The sequence below is a fragment of the Typopeltis vanoorti genome, chromosome 4 (genome assembly GCF_054136105.1).
Source record: "Typopeltis vanoorti isolate ZY-2024b chromosome 4, IOZ_Tvanoo_1.0, whole genome shotgun sequence".
NCBI lineage: Eukaryota > Metazoa > Arthropoda > Arachnida > Uropygi > Thelyphonidae > Typopeltis > Typopeltis vanoorti.
Genome location: NC_143552.1, coordinates 64981888 through 64996363, shown reverse-complemented (window position 1 = coordinate 64996363; position 14476 = coordinate 64981888). Strand labels below are relative to the sequence as shown.

Here is a 14476-nt window from a genome sequence, read left to right as displayed (position 1 = left end):
CAACAGAAAACTGATGCTTACTAGTATGTGCTTAGAACCAGATCAAATCAAATCAGCATATAGAGATTGTTTATCAGATATGTCTCTTATCCATTGAAGCTTTGCAGATTATATATTTGGGAAGTGCCCCTACTCCCTACAAATTCTTGATGCTGTACAGGGGATGGCAATTTAGCTCACAGTTTAGCCAACAGCATCCATATAGGGATTCATTGTAGGACTTCATGCTTAAAACAGTCCACTTTTTTGTGTGTTATTACAATTTTAGAATTGTATTCCTGAAGATGTCTCTGTGAGAGGGACAAAATATCAGAACAATTAAACCTGCTACTTAATTATTTTTATTTATGTTGTATTTGTTCCATTAAATTTTACTGTATGTTCTACATGCCATCTAAGTTTTCCAAATTTTAAAACCTTACACTTTGCAAACACTGAACTGGCAATGCCATTCCCATTATGATTCATTCAGTCTATTCAAGTCCTATTGTAAAGCTAACATCTCCTCTACAACTCAGAGTTCTTCCCATATTTTCATCATCTGCAACCAACTGAATTTCCCCCATTCAAACCTTCCCAATATCACTAACATACAGGTAAAACAGCAATGGTCCTAAAACAGACTTTTGAGGGACACACTACTAGTGAATTTCCTTTTTCTGCTATATTGCTTCCCCTGTATATAACTTGTTCATATCTATCACATAGTCATTCTCCAATCCAATGCACTAATATAATATTCAATCCCATCCCATCTAGTTTAACTATCAACATATATGTGGGAATTTGTCAAAAGCCATTGTAAAATCTAACTATACAACTGTATATTCATCTCCATTGTCCAATGCATCAATTATTGTAATAAGAAAGCAGATTACTAAAACATAACCTACCTTTAGCTAATCCATGCAGTCCATCAAAAATACCACTGTTGTCAACCCAATTCTCGATCTTGGTTCTCACATCTCCAACATTTCGACCATAGCCCATCACATACAGATTGGCCTATAATATAAAGTTTGAGTCTATTCACCTCCCTTTCTAAAGCAGCACAATTTGCCTTCCTCAAAGTGAATGGTGGAATATCATCTAGACCAGTGTTTCTAAAAGTGCAGTACGCGAAAGATATTCAGGAGGTATGTAGCAATTTTTGGCTATGCATCATTAACGCATGGAATCATTATTAAGAAAAAAAGAATTGTTTTAAACGTATATATTTCTCAATAATGAATTCTCCTATTCAAATTGCGAGTAACTATTGCCACGACGATCCTGGAGATAGTAACTCACTCCCTATGGTAAACAACACGCCTCCCCAACAGCGTTACTATACTGAAGAGACAAGATAAATAAGTAGTTTTATTGTATCACTGAATAGGGCACGAGACGTTGCAGTGTGTGTAATATATTTCTCAACAAATAGTGCAATTAGAGACAACTGGAATAAAAACGGCACTAACTAATGAATTACATCTCCCCTCCAACAGAAACTGCTGTATATAGACTCAAGCAAAACCATATATTGCCAGTGCAACATATGGTTTTGATTGACACCACCCCGTCGTGAACGTGTTAAAACTAGGAAATATATATCGTGATAGTATGGAATTCGGTTGAAGAGAATTAGCATTTCAACTCAACTATTGGCTTGCCTTCCTTTGTCTTTGGTTTGCGTGATCTTTTGTTAATACCACAACCATCATATGCACTTCTTCATAGGTGCTCTATCTCTACTGCCTACCATTGCTGTCTGTTTCGTGCTCAGCTTTTACTTCTCATTATTCATTCGTGAAGGATTTTCATTGCATATCTCAAGTCTTGTAAATTACTGGTAATTTTTGCTTGAAATAATGGGAAAGAAGATGAAGCTATTTGGATAGATGACTTTGACACTGCATACAAGGAAACTGTTCTCGATGCCAAAAGTAATGATACCGAATAGGAGGTTCTTGGTAAGTCACACCATTTTCAGTTTTTTTCTGAAAACTTTTGTTTCCGAAAATCCCCGCATATATCTCACACCAAGGTTTTTTAGCTTCAACTTTGGGAAAAAAACGTGCATTGGTTAAAGACTGGATTTACAAAATGCACAAAAGAGAGCAATACAGTAAATGCAAGTAGCTGTAAGCAACGAGTAAATGTTGATATTGTATCTGGATCAAATGAAATTGATAATGTGTCATCTGACATCTCCAGAGAACCACTAAGAAGAAGAAGATGAAAAATCTCGTAAGTATGATATGAATTACATGAAATGTGGATTTTCATGGACAGGAAATGAAGAGGAACCTATTCCAAATTTTGTTCTATTAAAAATAAATCATATTTTTTGTTTACATGAACATATAAATTTAAATAATATAGACATTTACAATGGAATATACTTTATTTATTTATTCATTATTAATATTTTGATAAGGGTACTTGATAATAATGAAATTTAAGGAGGAGTATGCGGATATCTGAAGATTCAGAAACACTGATCTAGACCCACAGCATCAAGTTGGTTCATTTCCCCATATAACTCTTGTTCACTAAAAGTTCATTACTTCCCTTCCCCTCAAACAGTACATGATGTCACATTCAAAAGGATGAAACATCTTTATGAATTGCTCATTTAATATCTCACCTATATCTGTGTAGCAGTCATTATTTTACTATTTTATTCAAACAATATAATTCTACCATAATCATTCTTTTTTCTGCTGACTACATGTTATTTTGCTACCCTTACCAACTGAGTCACCCTTCTAGGGTGTTCTCTGTACTACTCATGGATGTTGCCTCCATAACACCCCCCCCTGAGATTAAGCATTGAATGAATGCTTAATCTCAGCATTCATTCAATTCACAACTACCATACTGAACCTTCTGACCCGTGAAATACATTTAGACATTGCTTCAGGTAGACAGTTCTAAAATAGCATCCAGTAGTACTGATCTCTTTCCACCCAATTCTTCTATTCCACAGCTCCATGCAGTCTCTTTTTTTCATAATCACTAGCCTTGTAGTTCCATACACAGAAGTCCTCACATGGCTTACAACTGCCCAGCTAATCACTTCATGGTTCACTCTCTCTCACCAACCAAAGGGAGATTTGACACCTCGTTTACAATGACATCCTCTAATGTGAGGATCAAATCCAATACTCTCTCTCTCTTACATACTGCCTAAGCAAGTTCCCTCAAAAACTTGAAAAATTCATTTTCTTTACTTCAAGATAATGTCTCATTATCCCAATTTATAATGCCATAATTAAAATCATCCATAATGATCAAAAGTTTTTTTCCTATTTGCTTGGCTAATTTGCTTACACATTTCATGATCACAACCCGTAACATTACCAAGTCTGTAACAACATCCAACAACCCCCTGTATCAATCCCCCATACATCTCTATCTCGCATGTACACACAACATACCACTTATCAGATATAACTTTTCCATATCTTCCTCGAGCCATTCCTCTCTCTCTCTCTCTCTCTCTCTCTCTCTCTCATTACTCATTCCAGTATCCTCTTCAAACTCAACTGTTCCCCTTACATACCATGCTATTCCATTCCTTTATTATGCATCAACCTTTCTCATGCTGTGGTCCCACCTGTCCACCCTGAGTCTCCATTTTCCTATTTGTCTTTCACAGCTGTTCCCTTTTTCCTCTACACCCATGCAACCCACTTCTCCATTCATAAGCACCACTTCAATCGATCCTTCCTTCCTTCTGCTCTTCTGTGTCGCTTCTTACTTGCTCAGATCCATTCTCTGCACTCATTACTCTCCCTTCAAGCAGCCTCTCCAAATGACTTACACTAAATGCAGTCCATTATTTTTATATAACTCTATTCATCCTTTAAACTTATCCTACACATTTACAAACTTCACTCATTCAAAATGCTTCTGCAGCACAATTGGAAGACCAACAATACATTGCACCCTTTGATTGGAAAAGACTCGACTTTGATTCTTGTCGTAATGAGAGGAATCTTTATATGGGCTTTTAGAGTTGAAGGTTAGGTTAGGTTAGGTTAGTCAATCTCATACATAGGTAGCAGTTTTTTCTCTCAAAAACTCAGGTTTTTTTAGCCCATATAGAGGCAAATTGGGCATCAGAACACACAAACACACACAATTTATGAACAAAATATACTGGTGTTGTTGGTGATGGGTGATAGATGGTGTAGGTGGTAGCTGGAGAATTAAGGAATGGATGAAGCAGTGAGATGTATGGGAGTGAAGTGCCTTCACTCAACGAGTCCTTGGACTCCTTTCAGGTACTACATTGTAATAGTTATAGCAATAATACTTGCTCTCCATCTCATATCATTACTTTCATACCTGGGAAACCCTCTGACTACCATTCCTATCACACTATTATCTTTTATTTTCTTCAATAACCTTCCAATATTTATTCTTACAATCTGTTTCCAATCAAGTTATCTGTTGCTACTACTACTAAAAACTCTTTTGCTTGCTTGCTCCTTCAATCACTGTACTAAATCAACTTCCTGGAAAACAAACTTGTGCATCTTTTCATTCACCACAACAGTAACATTTGAATCCCTACACAATGCCACCCACAAGTCATTTGTTATCTCTTTCATTCTGACATCATTAATTTCAGTTTTCTTTATTATTACACACCATCAATATCTATAATTCCCTTCATTTCACTCCACATCTGCTTGATCTCCTGCCTTACTTTTACCAACTTAGCTTTCAAATTTTGCATCATGTTTTCACTATCATTCACTCTCGCTATCTTACCATTCAGTAGCACATGCTTTTATTCTATCAGCTGTGTTCAACATCTTTCCATTATTGCATTCTGTTTTTCATCATTATTTTCTCACATTTTTTAATCTTCCATCAAACCCTTTTCTTTGCCATCAGTGCTAACCTTCATATAAACTTCCTCAATATCTGTTTCTCTTATGATGTCATATTTCCTACTCTGATTCAAACATATCTCATGATCAATCAGTATACTACACTTCCTGAATATCCGCATTCACTCCTTTGTCTTCTTCAACCTCTCCACATAAGCATCCTCAACAGCTTCCCACACATATATATTCTATATAACGCCATACTATTCTCAGCATTTCCACACCATTCACTTTGTCTTTTGTACCAACCTATACAATGACCTCAGTCTCACTGGCATTTTGTCCCAGATCATTATTACACAAGAAACAAAGAATTCAAAATGATACTGTCTAAAATATTTGACCAAACATTGTGTTCCCATCATAAATATCACATAGGTACATTCACTCTAAAAATCACCCTCCAAATTAAAAATCTACTCCATGCACCTTTACTAACAACACTCTTACATAACTTCCATGGGTGACCTCTATTTCTTTCTGTTTGTCATGTATTGACAAAATTCTTTTTGTATTAATCTTATAGAATCCCTTTAATAACTTATAAGTTTCTATGATATCCTCCTCTTTTCTGCCTATCAACTAAATTTTGCAAGCTACCACACACACTTTCAACTTATCTTCACAGAGAGCATTCCGCAGACCTGTTGCCAGCTTGGTTACTCTTTTCTGAATCCTTCCCACTCCTGATCCCCCAAGAGACCTAGATGACCAAATCAACCTGGGAGGCTGAATCATAGCATTATAGTGAGAAAATAACTTCTTTATCTTTGTTAGCATATTTTTCAACATCCGAGTAATCTTATGAACTATTTTATCAACTTTTACAATATGCTCTCTGAACTTCAACTCTTTGTCCACCATTATCCCCAAGTTCCCAGCCTCACCAATTTCCTGCAATTCAATATCATCAATGTGATACACACTATGTAACATTTTCAATAACCTTACATTTTGCAAAATTGAACTAACAATCATTATCTTTCACTCACAATGCCAATGTATTCAAATCATACATCACCTTCATCAACTATTGCCCTCCCAAGTCTGCATCATCATCAGCAGCAGCAAACAAGGAATATCCTTCTCCTTTTAAATCTTTCCCTATACCATTCATATATAAATTTAAAGAGCAGTGGCCTGGTATGGAAACCTGAAACACTCTGCTCGTCACCTGCATTCTCCTAGATTCTACTCCACAATATACTATTCTCTGGTGTTGGTTTGTCAGACATCTGCCCTATCCATGCTACCTACTTCATATCCATTTCCATTTGCTCCAACTTTGGTAGTATCTTTTCATGCAGTATTCTGCTTCTAGCAGTATCATGAGTGGAACCTTTTTCAAACTTTGCTGTCTCTCTATTATGAAATGTGAGTACTAAGGCAGAACCTACCTTTTCAAAAGTCATGTTGTCCACCATAGAGTATCATATTCCTACCCACCAACTGCTGTATTTTACTTTTATTCAACTTTTAACTTTAACCACTACAATTCATGAGATATTAATAAGTCCGTGAGTTAGCCTAGTGGCTGTGTGCTTTGCAACCATATGACTGGGAAAGGAGTGTCCCAGGTTCGATTCCTGTCGAAGACGTGAGGAATTTGAGGATCATCCTCATCCATAGCCAAGTTAGCCAGTCTTGGGTGCGCGCAGTAGGATTTTTTCTGCCAGTTTATCTGGCATTTTTCATCAGGCAAGCAGGCAAACCGGCCCTGTGAACACACACACACGGATTTACAGCCATGAATACTTAACCTCCCATGAGGGGAGCTCAACTTGCCCCAATAGGGATGGGAAAGAAAAAGGGAGGAAACTCCATACGAATTAAATAAATAAATAAATTAGTCTGTAATTTGCAACTTCTGTTTGGATTCACCTTTATGTAATGGAACTAATTTAGCCTCTTTACACTGCCTTGGAACCTTGACAGAACTGAGACTAAGATTAAAAAACTTCATCAAAGGTAATGGCAGTTAGCTTGCACATTCTCATACCACGGGGGCCATCCATACCATCCACTCCAACTGTTGTATTCTCATTGATATTTTTCAGTATACTGAGCACCTCCAGTTTGTCTATCTCAATTCTCTCATCAGATCTTGTCAAATTAGCAACTAAAAAATCTCCATCCAGATGATAATCTTTTGTGAAGTGATCACTCATGGTTTAACTATTTCTTTTGCTTTTCTCACCTGCCTACCATCAGCATTGATTAAAATCATGCTTCCATAGTCATTTTCCCTCTTACTTGCTACATGACGAAAACTATTTTGTATTTGCTTTGGCCTGCTTAGCTAATTTTCTTTCATAATTTGATTTGGCCTTTCTTACCTTATAGTCACCCATCTTGCTTGCACTTTGTACTGGTCATGAGTATGCTGATTACCTTTTTCTATATATTCTCTCCACAGTGGTTTTTTTTTTTTTTTTTTTTGTAGTCCTTGCTTTATATCTCTACTCATCCACTTAACTCTCACTTGGTTTATACTTCTAATTATGAGCAGGAAGTCTAATACTGCTTCTCTCAAATAATCCCTGGCCACTTTCCATGAACTACTGACATTCTCAAGCCATAGAAATGCTCCAAGATCCCTATTAAGTATGTCATAATTACCAGATTATAGTTCAACATAAATCCTTTGACAGAGAATTCCACATATTCAGCAACCATCCAGAACAAAATTTACATGATTACTCTCCCTAACTGAGGCAGAAACCTTGGTTTGCTCACATCTGATGATCTTACCAGATCCAATATTTCAAATACCCAGGTTTTTGCTGTGACATGTTGTTTCAGGTAATTATTATTATTACATGACACCTCCAGGGAGTCCAAAGACTTATTCTACAACAACTCTCCATCTCCACCACTCAATCCACCAACTTACAACTACTTTCATCATCTACACCAACGGCATCTACCACCAACCACCACCACCACTAGTATTTTAATAGACAATCAAAAACATCCATGCCCACGGCAGGATTCGAGACTGTAGCCTTTTGGCTGTAGAGTGGATACGCTAACCACTCGGCCAACCAGGCCAGCAATTAATTATCCCTTAGCAACTGCATAAATTCCACTTGTCTCTTGCCATGCTCCATTTTTATTCCCTCCAATATACATCTCCATAATTGAAGCTGTCTGGTATAATTATTCAGCCTGCACTCATTGTGTTAATTTGAAAATGCATGGCAGTGAACTCTTCTTTTGGACCTGCTTGTCTAATAACAGCAACCACAATACAAGGGTGGTCTGAAAAGTTCTTGGCCTAACAATGAAAAAACGAATTTATAATTTCAAAATTATTTTTATTTTTCAACATAATGTCCCTTAAGACATACATTTATTCCAGCAATGCTCCAGCACCATTATCCCATCCCTGTAGTGATTCTCAGCAAGATCTGCAAAATACCCTCTACAGCTGCAATCACCTCTTGATTCAAAGAAAAACACTGACCAGCAAGGAAGAGTTTTAGTTTAGGGAAGAGACAGAAGTCAGAGGGAGTCAAATTTGGGGAATAGGGTGGATGTTCCAACAACTCATAGTGCAGATTCCTTAATTTTCCCATTGCCAAAGCACCTTTGTGAGCAGGTGCATTGTCCTGATGAAAGATGATTTTTTTCTTCTACAAACTGGATCTTTTCTCACAAATTTTTGCGTCTAGTATGGTTAAAAGAGCAGAATAATATTCCCCGCTTATTGTTTTACCCTTTTCAAGATAATTAATAAACAAAATGCCTTTTACATCACAAAATACTGATGCCATGACTTTTCCTGCTGATGGAACAGACTTTGTCTTCTTTGGCGCCGAACAACCGGCTTCTGTCTACTGTTTTGACTGGTGTTTGGATTCTGGTGTGTAACGGATCCAAGTCTCATTCATAGGAATAAATCGATGCGCAAAATAAGTTTTATTTTTATTCTTGTTAAAACACTGCAAGCATGTTCAGAGATTTTCATGCGAGTGCATTTTTGATTTGCTGTGAGCAAGTGCGGCACCCATCTTGCGCAAAGTTTTTTCATTTGCAATTCTTCATGCAAAATATATCCTACACGTTTTTTTTTGAAATGCCTATAGTCTCAGCAATTTCACATACTTTGATTTACTTGCTGGTCATCCAATACCATATCGTGCACTTGATCAATGATTTCTGGTGTTGTTACACTTTTTGGACATCCTTCAGGTGGATCATCTTCAAAGCTGGTATAGAAACATCTACACTTGGCAGCCAAATTCTTAATTGTCGAAAATGAAGGAGAAGAGTGCCCATAAACTTTTTATGAACTTCGAATGAATTTCTTTGGCCTTAAACCTTCTTTTAAAAAGAATTTTATAACAGCACGATACTCAATTTTATCCATTTCAAGGGATACATACAATACTTTTGCTTCAGACAGTTGTATAAAACAAAATACTTGATAGAATTACTTGCAATTTCACACTGATGCTTATGGCAGATGTAGAAAAAAAAAAAATCTTGCCGATAGTGTTGCCATCTATAGTCGAGGCCAAGAACTTTTCATACCGCCCTCGTATATTTTGTGCTATTGAATTTAACTCACACCAGATATCCTTAAATGAACCACTTCCTTCAGATCTAAAAGCATCTTTGACTGCTAAATTTGTTGGTTGATGTTCTTATTTAAATTAGCTGATTTTGATGCAGCCCATACACCTGAAGTCGTTTTACATGTTTAAAACAGCAACATTTTAAAACTCAGACATATGCAATGCATTTTTGTCTCACAAAAGTAATACCTTCACTAAAGTTTTTTGAGTACAACAACAAAAAAAAAAATGCATAATCATCTAAGCATGATTAGTCAAAATGAACAAAAATTTATTCTAGCATTGCTTTTCTAGGCTGATGCAACATTTATGTGCAGTAAATAATTACAGCCATTTTCAATAATTATTGATGAGCTCTCTCCCTCCAACAAAAAATAAAAATATATTATTACAGCAAGGAAGTAGTTAAACAAAATTTTCCTGCCATTAACAACAAACTATAGTTAGTTGTTGATAAAGGGACTATATATATATATATATATATATATATTATTATTATTATTATGACCCCAACACCTCATGGAGTCAAAGACTAATCTGGGAGGTCCTCTAATCACACACACATATCTCATCATACCATGTTTAAACACAAACTTGCAGACACCACACTTTCAGGTAAGGCATTCCAATCATTCACAACTCTGCACAAAAAAAACCTGCCTCTCACTCCCCTACTCACACCTTCTTTATACAGTTTCCAGGGATGACCTCTGGTTCTCCCCTATCTCCCACTATTCTCTGTAGAACTTCTTCAACATTGGCCTTATAACAACCCCTTACCAACTTGTAGATCTCTATCATATCTCCCCCTCTTCCTCCTCTCCACCAGACTCTGCAATTTACATCTTCTCAATCTTTCCTCATACTCAACATTCCAGAGGTCAGAAACTACCTTAGTCAGTTGCCTTTGGACCCTTTCCAACATTCTTCATCCTTCTGAAAACCAGGTGACCAAATCTGGGCACAATAGTCCATGTGTGGCCTAATCCAAGCCTTATATAACGGAACAAGTATCTCCCTACTTCTACACATCAGTGTTCTCCGCATCATTCCCAGAAGCCTTTGTGTTGGCTTCACAATTTTGGCGACATGTCCCCTAAATTTTAGATCCTTATCCACTATCACCCCCAGATCTCTTATTTCCTCTAACTCCAACAATATATTCTCACCAAGCATAAATTCTGCATCCCATCTTTGGGATGCAGAATTTTTCAAAAACCTTACATTTTGCAATATTGAACTCGCATCCCCATTTCCGTGCCCAATCACTCAATTTATTTGAGTCTACTTGCAAGGCCACAACATCTTCACTACTCTTTATGGTTCGTCCCAACTTTGCATCATCTGCAAACAACTGAATATCTCCATCCAAATCTTCGCCAATATCATTAATATACAAGTTAAATAGTAATGGCCCTAAAACAGATCCCTGAGGCACTCCACTAGTGACTTTCCTTTTCCTGGATATTGCACCCCCATACACAACTTGTTGATACCTATCAGACAGCCAGTCTCCAATCCAATCACTAATCTAATATCCAACCCCATCTGCTCTAGTTTGACTGTCAACTTATCATGAGGTACTCTATCAAAAGCTGTTGTGAAATCCAAGTATATTACTGTGTATCCTTCTCCTCTATTCAAGGAAGCAGTCACTTTATTGTAATAAGTAAGTAGATTACTAAACCATGACCTCCCTTTAGCAAATCCATGCTGTCCATCAAAGATTATACCATTGTTGTCAACCCAACTCTGGATCCTAGTTCTCACAGGCTTCTCCAAAAACTTAACCACAACACCTGACACACACAAACAGATAGGCCTATAGTTTAATGCTTGAGTTCAATCACCTCCTTTATGAAGTGGCACAAATTTGCCCTCCTCAGGAACCTGACCAAGTGCAAGACTCATTAAAAAAATATGTCAAGGCAGGTGCCAACTCTCTGGCACATTTATTCAGAATAAGCGGTGATATATTATCAAGTTCCATAGCCTTATTTGCATCTAGTTGACTCAACTCTCCAAACACCTCTTGCTCACTTACAGTCAGTCTCTCCTCCCCATCATCAACTGCTCTCAATCTCTCCATGAGGTCACATTCACAAGATTGAAAGATCTTTATGAACTGCTCTTTAAGTATCTCCGCCACACATTCTGCAACAGCTGTCTTTATACCATTTCCTCCAATCAATGTCATCCTTCCATAATCATTCTTTCTTTTGCTGGCTACATATCGAAAGAACTCCCTAGGATTCTTTTTGGCTTCATTAGCTAACTACAGTTCATACCACTCTTTAGCTACTCTCACCAACCAAGTCACCCTCCTTGCCTGGTCTTTGCAGACCTCATGAAATTGGTAATTTCCAATTCTCTTATGCTGACTCCACAATGCCCTTTTTGTCTGTATTGTATGCTTAATATCTTTATTCATCCATTTCACACCTACCTTATTTAACTTTCTCAACTTTGGAATAGATTTAGACATTGCATCTACTAGACAGTTTTTGAAAATCCCCAGAGCTGCATTGATCTCTTTTCCAGCTAACTCCTCATTCCATGCTACACCTGCAAACTGTCTCCTGAGCTCTTCATAATCACCCCCCCCCCCTTTGTAGTTCCACATACACCCTTTTCTCACAGGGATCTTCCAACTGCTGGCAACCACCCAGGTAATCACCTCATGGTTACTCTCACCAATTGGTGGATGATTTGACACCTCATTTATAATTACATCCTCTGATGAGATGACCAAATAAAAGGCCCTTAATCCTCATGTGTCCTCTGTTACATACTGTCTGAGGTAGTTATCCCTCAAAAACTCAAGAAACTCATTTTCTTCACTTCCAGTTGCTATCTCATCATTCCAGTCTTTATTAATTGCCATTATTAAAAAAACCCATAATGATCACCCTTTTCTTATTTGCTTGGCTAATTTGACTATACATATCACTATCACCACCATCCACATTATCTGGTCTATAACAACATCCCACCAAATATTTGATTATATTTTCACCTCTATTTCACAGCATACTGCCTTAAAACCACTGGCACTATTTCCATCTTGCATCTCTCCTTTGTATGGACATAACTCTTTCTCTATCATCAATAGCACTCCCCCTCCCTTTTTACCCCTTCTATCCTCACGAAACACATCATATCCTTCCATCTCTATTCTTGTCAGGATGTCATCTTCTTCCAAACATGTCTCAGGTATTCCGACAATCTTTGGGTGAACAGACACAATTATTGCAACCATTTCATCTGCCTTGTTTCTTATACTTCTAGCACTGGTATACAAACACAACAGCTCATTTCTGGATCTACAGCTAGTTTCACTGATCCCACTCACTCGATGTGATCTGTCTATGCCAGACTGGGGCCATTTCCTTTTCTGCTTCTTCATTTTAGAATCCTTTTCAATTCCAACTATTTCCTCTTGATCCCTCTTCATCCCATTTCTTTCCTGCCTACACATGCTATCACCTCCTCTTGGAGCATCCACCTTTCTCACACTGTGTACCCCTGTCCACCCTGAGCCTCCCTGCTTCTCTTGCACACCCATTCTCTCATTTTCTATACTCATACCACTCAATTCCCCATTCATATCCACTTCTTCAATCTCTCCCGTCTGCTCTTCCACATCACTCCCCCTCTCGATCCGATTCATTCTCTCTATTCACTTCTCTACCTTCCAATAGCAGTCTCTCCAAGCAACTCACACCATAACCACTCAAATGCAGTCCATCGCTCACTTTGTCCCTCAAACTCATTCCACAGATTAACAAACTATACTCCTATCTCCTCACACATTTCAGTCAACATATAATTCATAATCCTTGCTCTCCGCCTCATTTCACCACAGTCAACACACTGGCAACATTTCACCTAGGCAACACACTGACTACCCTTCCTGTCACACTATTCTCTTGTACCAATTAATACTATTAAGTATTTTGCTCACTCCCGCCTCATATCCAATGCCTTAATCACTCTACTCATTTTACTGCCTGGAAAACATACCTTGTACATTCTATCCTCTAGCCCACCTTTAATAATAGAGTCGCCATACTACACAACTCGCTCATCTTTCGTTAACTCTTTCAAGCCATCATGATTTATTTTAATAGTTTTGACCTGAATTCTCTTAATTTCATTCCACGTCCATTTCATTTCTTGCCTCATCCAATCCAATTCACCTTCCGAATCTCGCGACACATTCTCTCTATCATTAAATCTTTCTAACTTTCTAACTCTCGACCCCCTCTTCTCACTTTCCCTCTCATTCATCCTTCTTTGTTTCCGTACTTTCGGTCCCACATACGTCGACAACTTTCACTATCATTCTTCTCACTTTCACTCTTGTTTATCTTTCTTTGTTTCCGTACTTTCGGTCTAACATGCATCCAACTTTCGCTATCATTCTTCTCACTTTCACTCTCATTCATCTTTCTTTGTTTCAGTACTTTCAGTCCAACATGCGCCCAACCTTCGCCATCATTCATTATTTATTCACCATCATACGTTCTTTCGATTTTTTTCACTTTCAATTTCGATTTCTGTGTCACGCCATTTCTAGTTTCATTCATTCTCTCAATTTCATTTCCTTCCGCCACTCTCGCCTCACTTTCATCCCTTTTAACATCCGTTATGGTTTTCAAATCGCTCTTTTTTTTTTTACTGATTTTTTAACATTTTTCTGCCTCTCTTCCTCACCATCCTTCTCTTTCAAACGTGCACTCATGTTTCCCACAACATTCTCATTACTAATACTTTCTGTCATCAATTTCATATTTGAATTCATTAGTTCCTCGTTCAGGTCACACTTCGCACATACCCTTCTTCCATCTGCACTAAACATCCACAAATCATTTATGTAATCGAACGAATACGTATAACAGACCTCACACTTAACGAAACGACTGAAATCTAAATTAAAATTATGGAATGACAATGCCACCGCCATTTTTTTTCCCTGCAGGTTACTAAGTCTAATAATAGCAATTTCGT

The 14476-nt window shown here is 37.5% G+C and overlaps 1 protein-coding gene across 1 annotated transcript in view; it reads right to left on the bottom strand.

Annotated features, from left to right (window-relative positions):
• Nucleotides 1-14476, bottom strand: part of LanA (laminin subunit alpha) — a 1191635-nt gene that overhangs the window by 641049 nt on the left and 536110 nt on the right. The gene's annotated exons all lie outside the window — the stretch shown is intronic.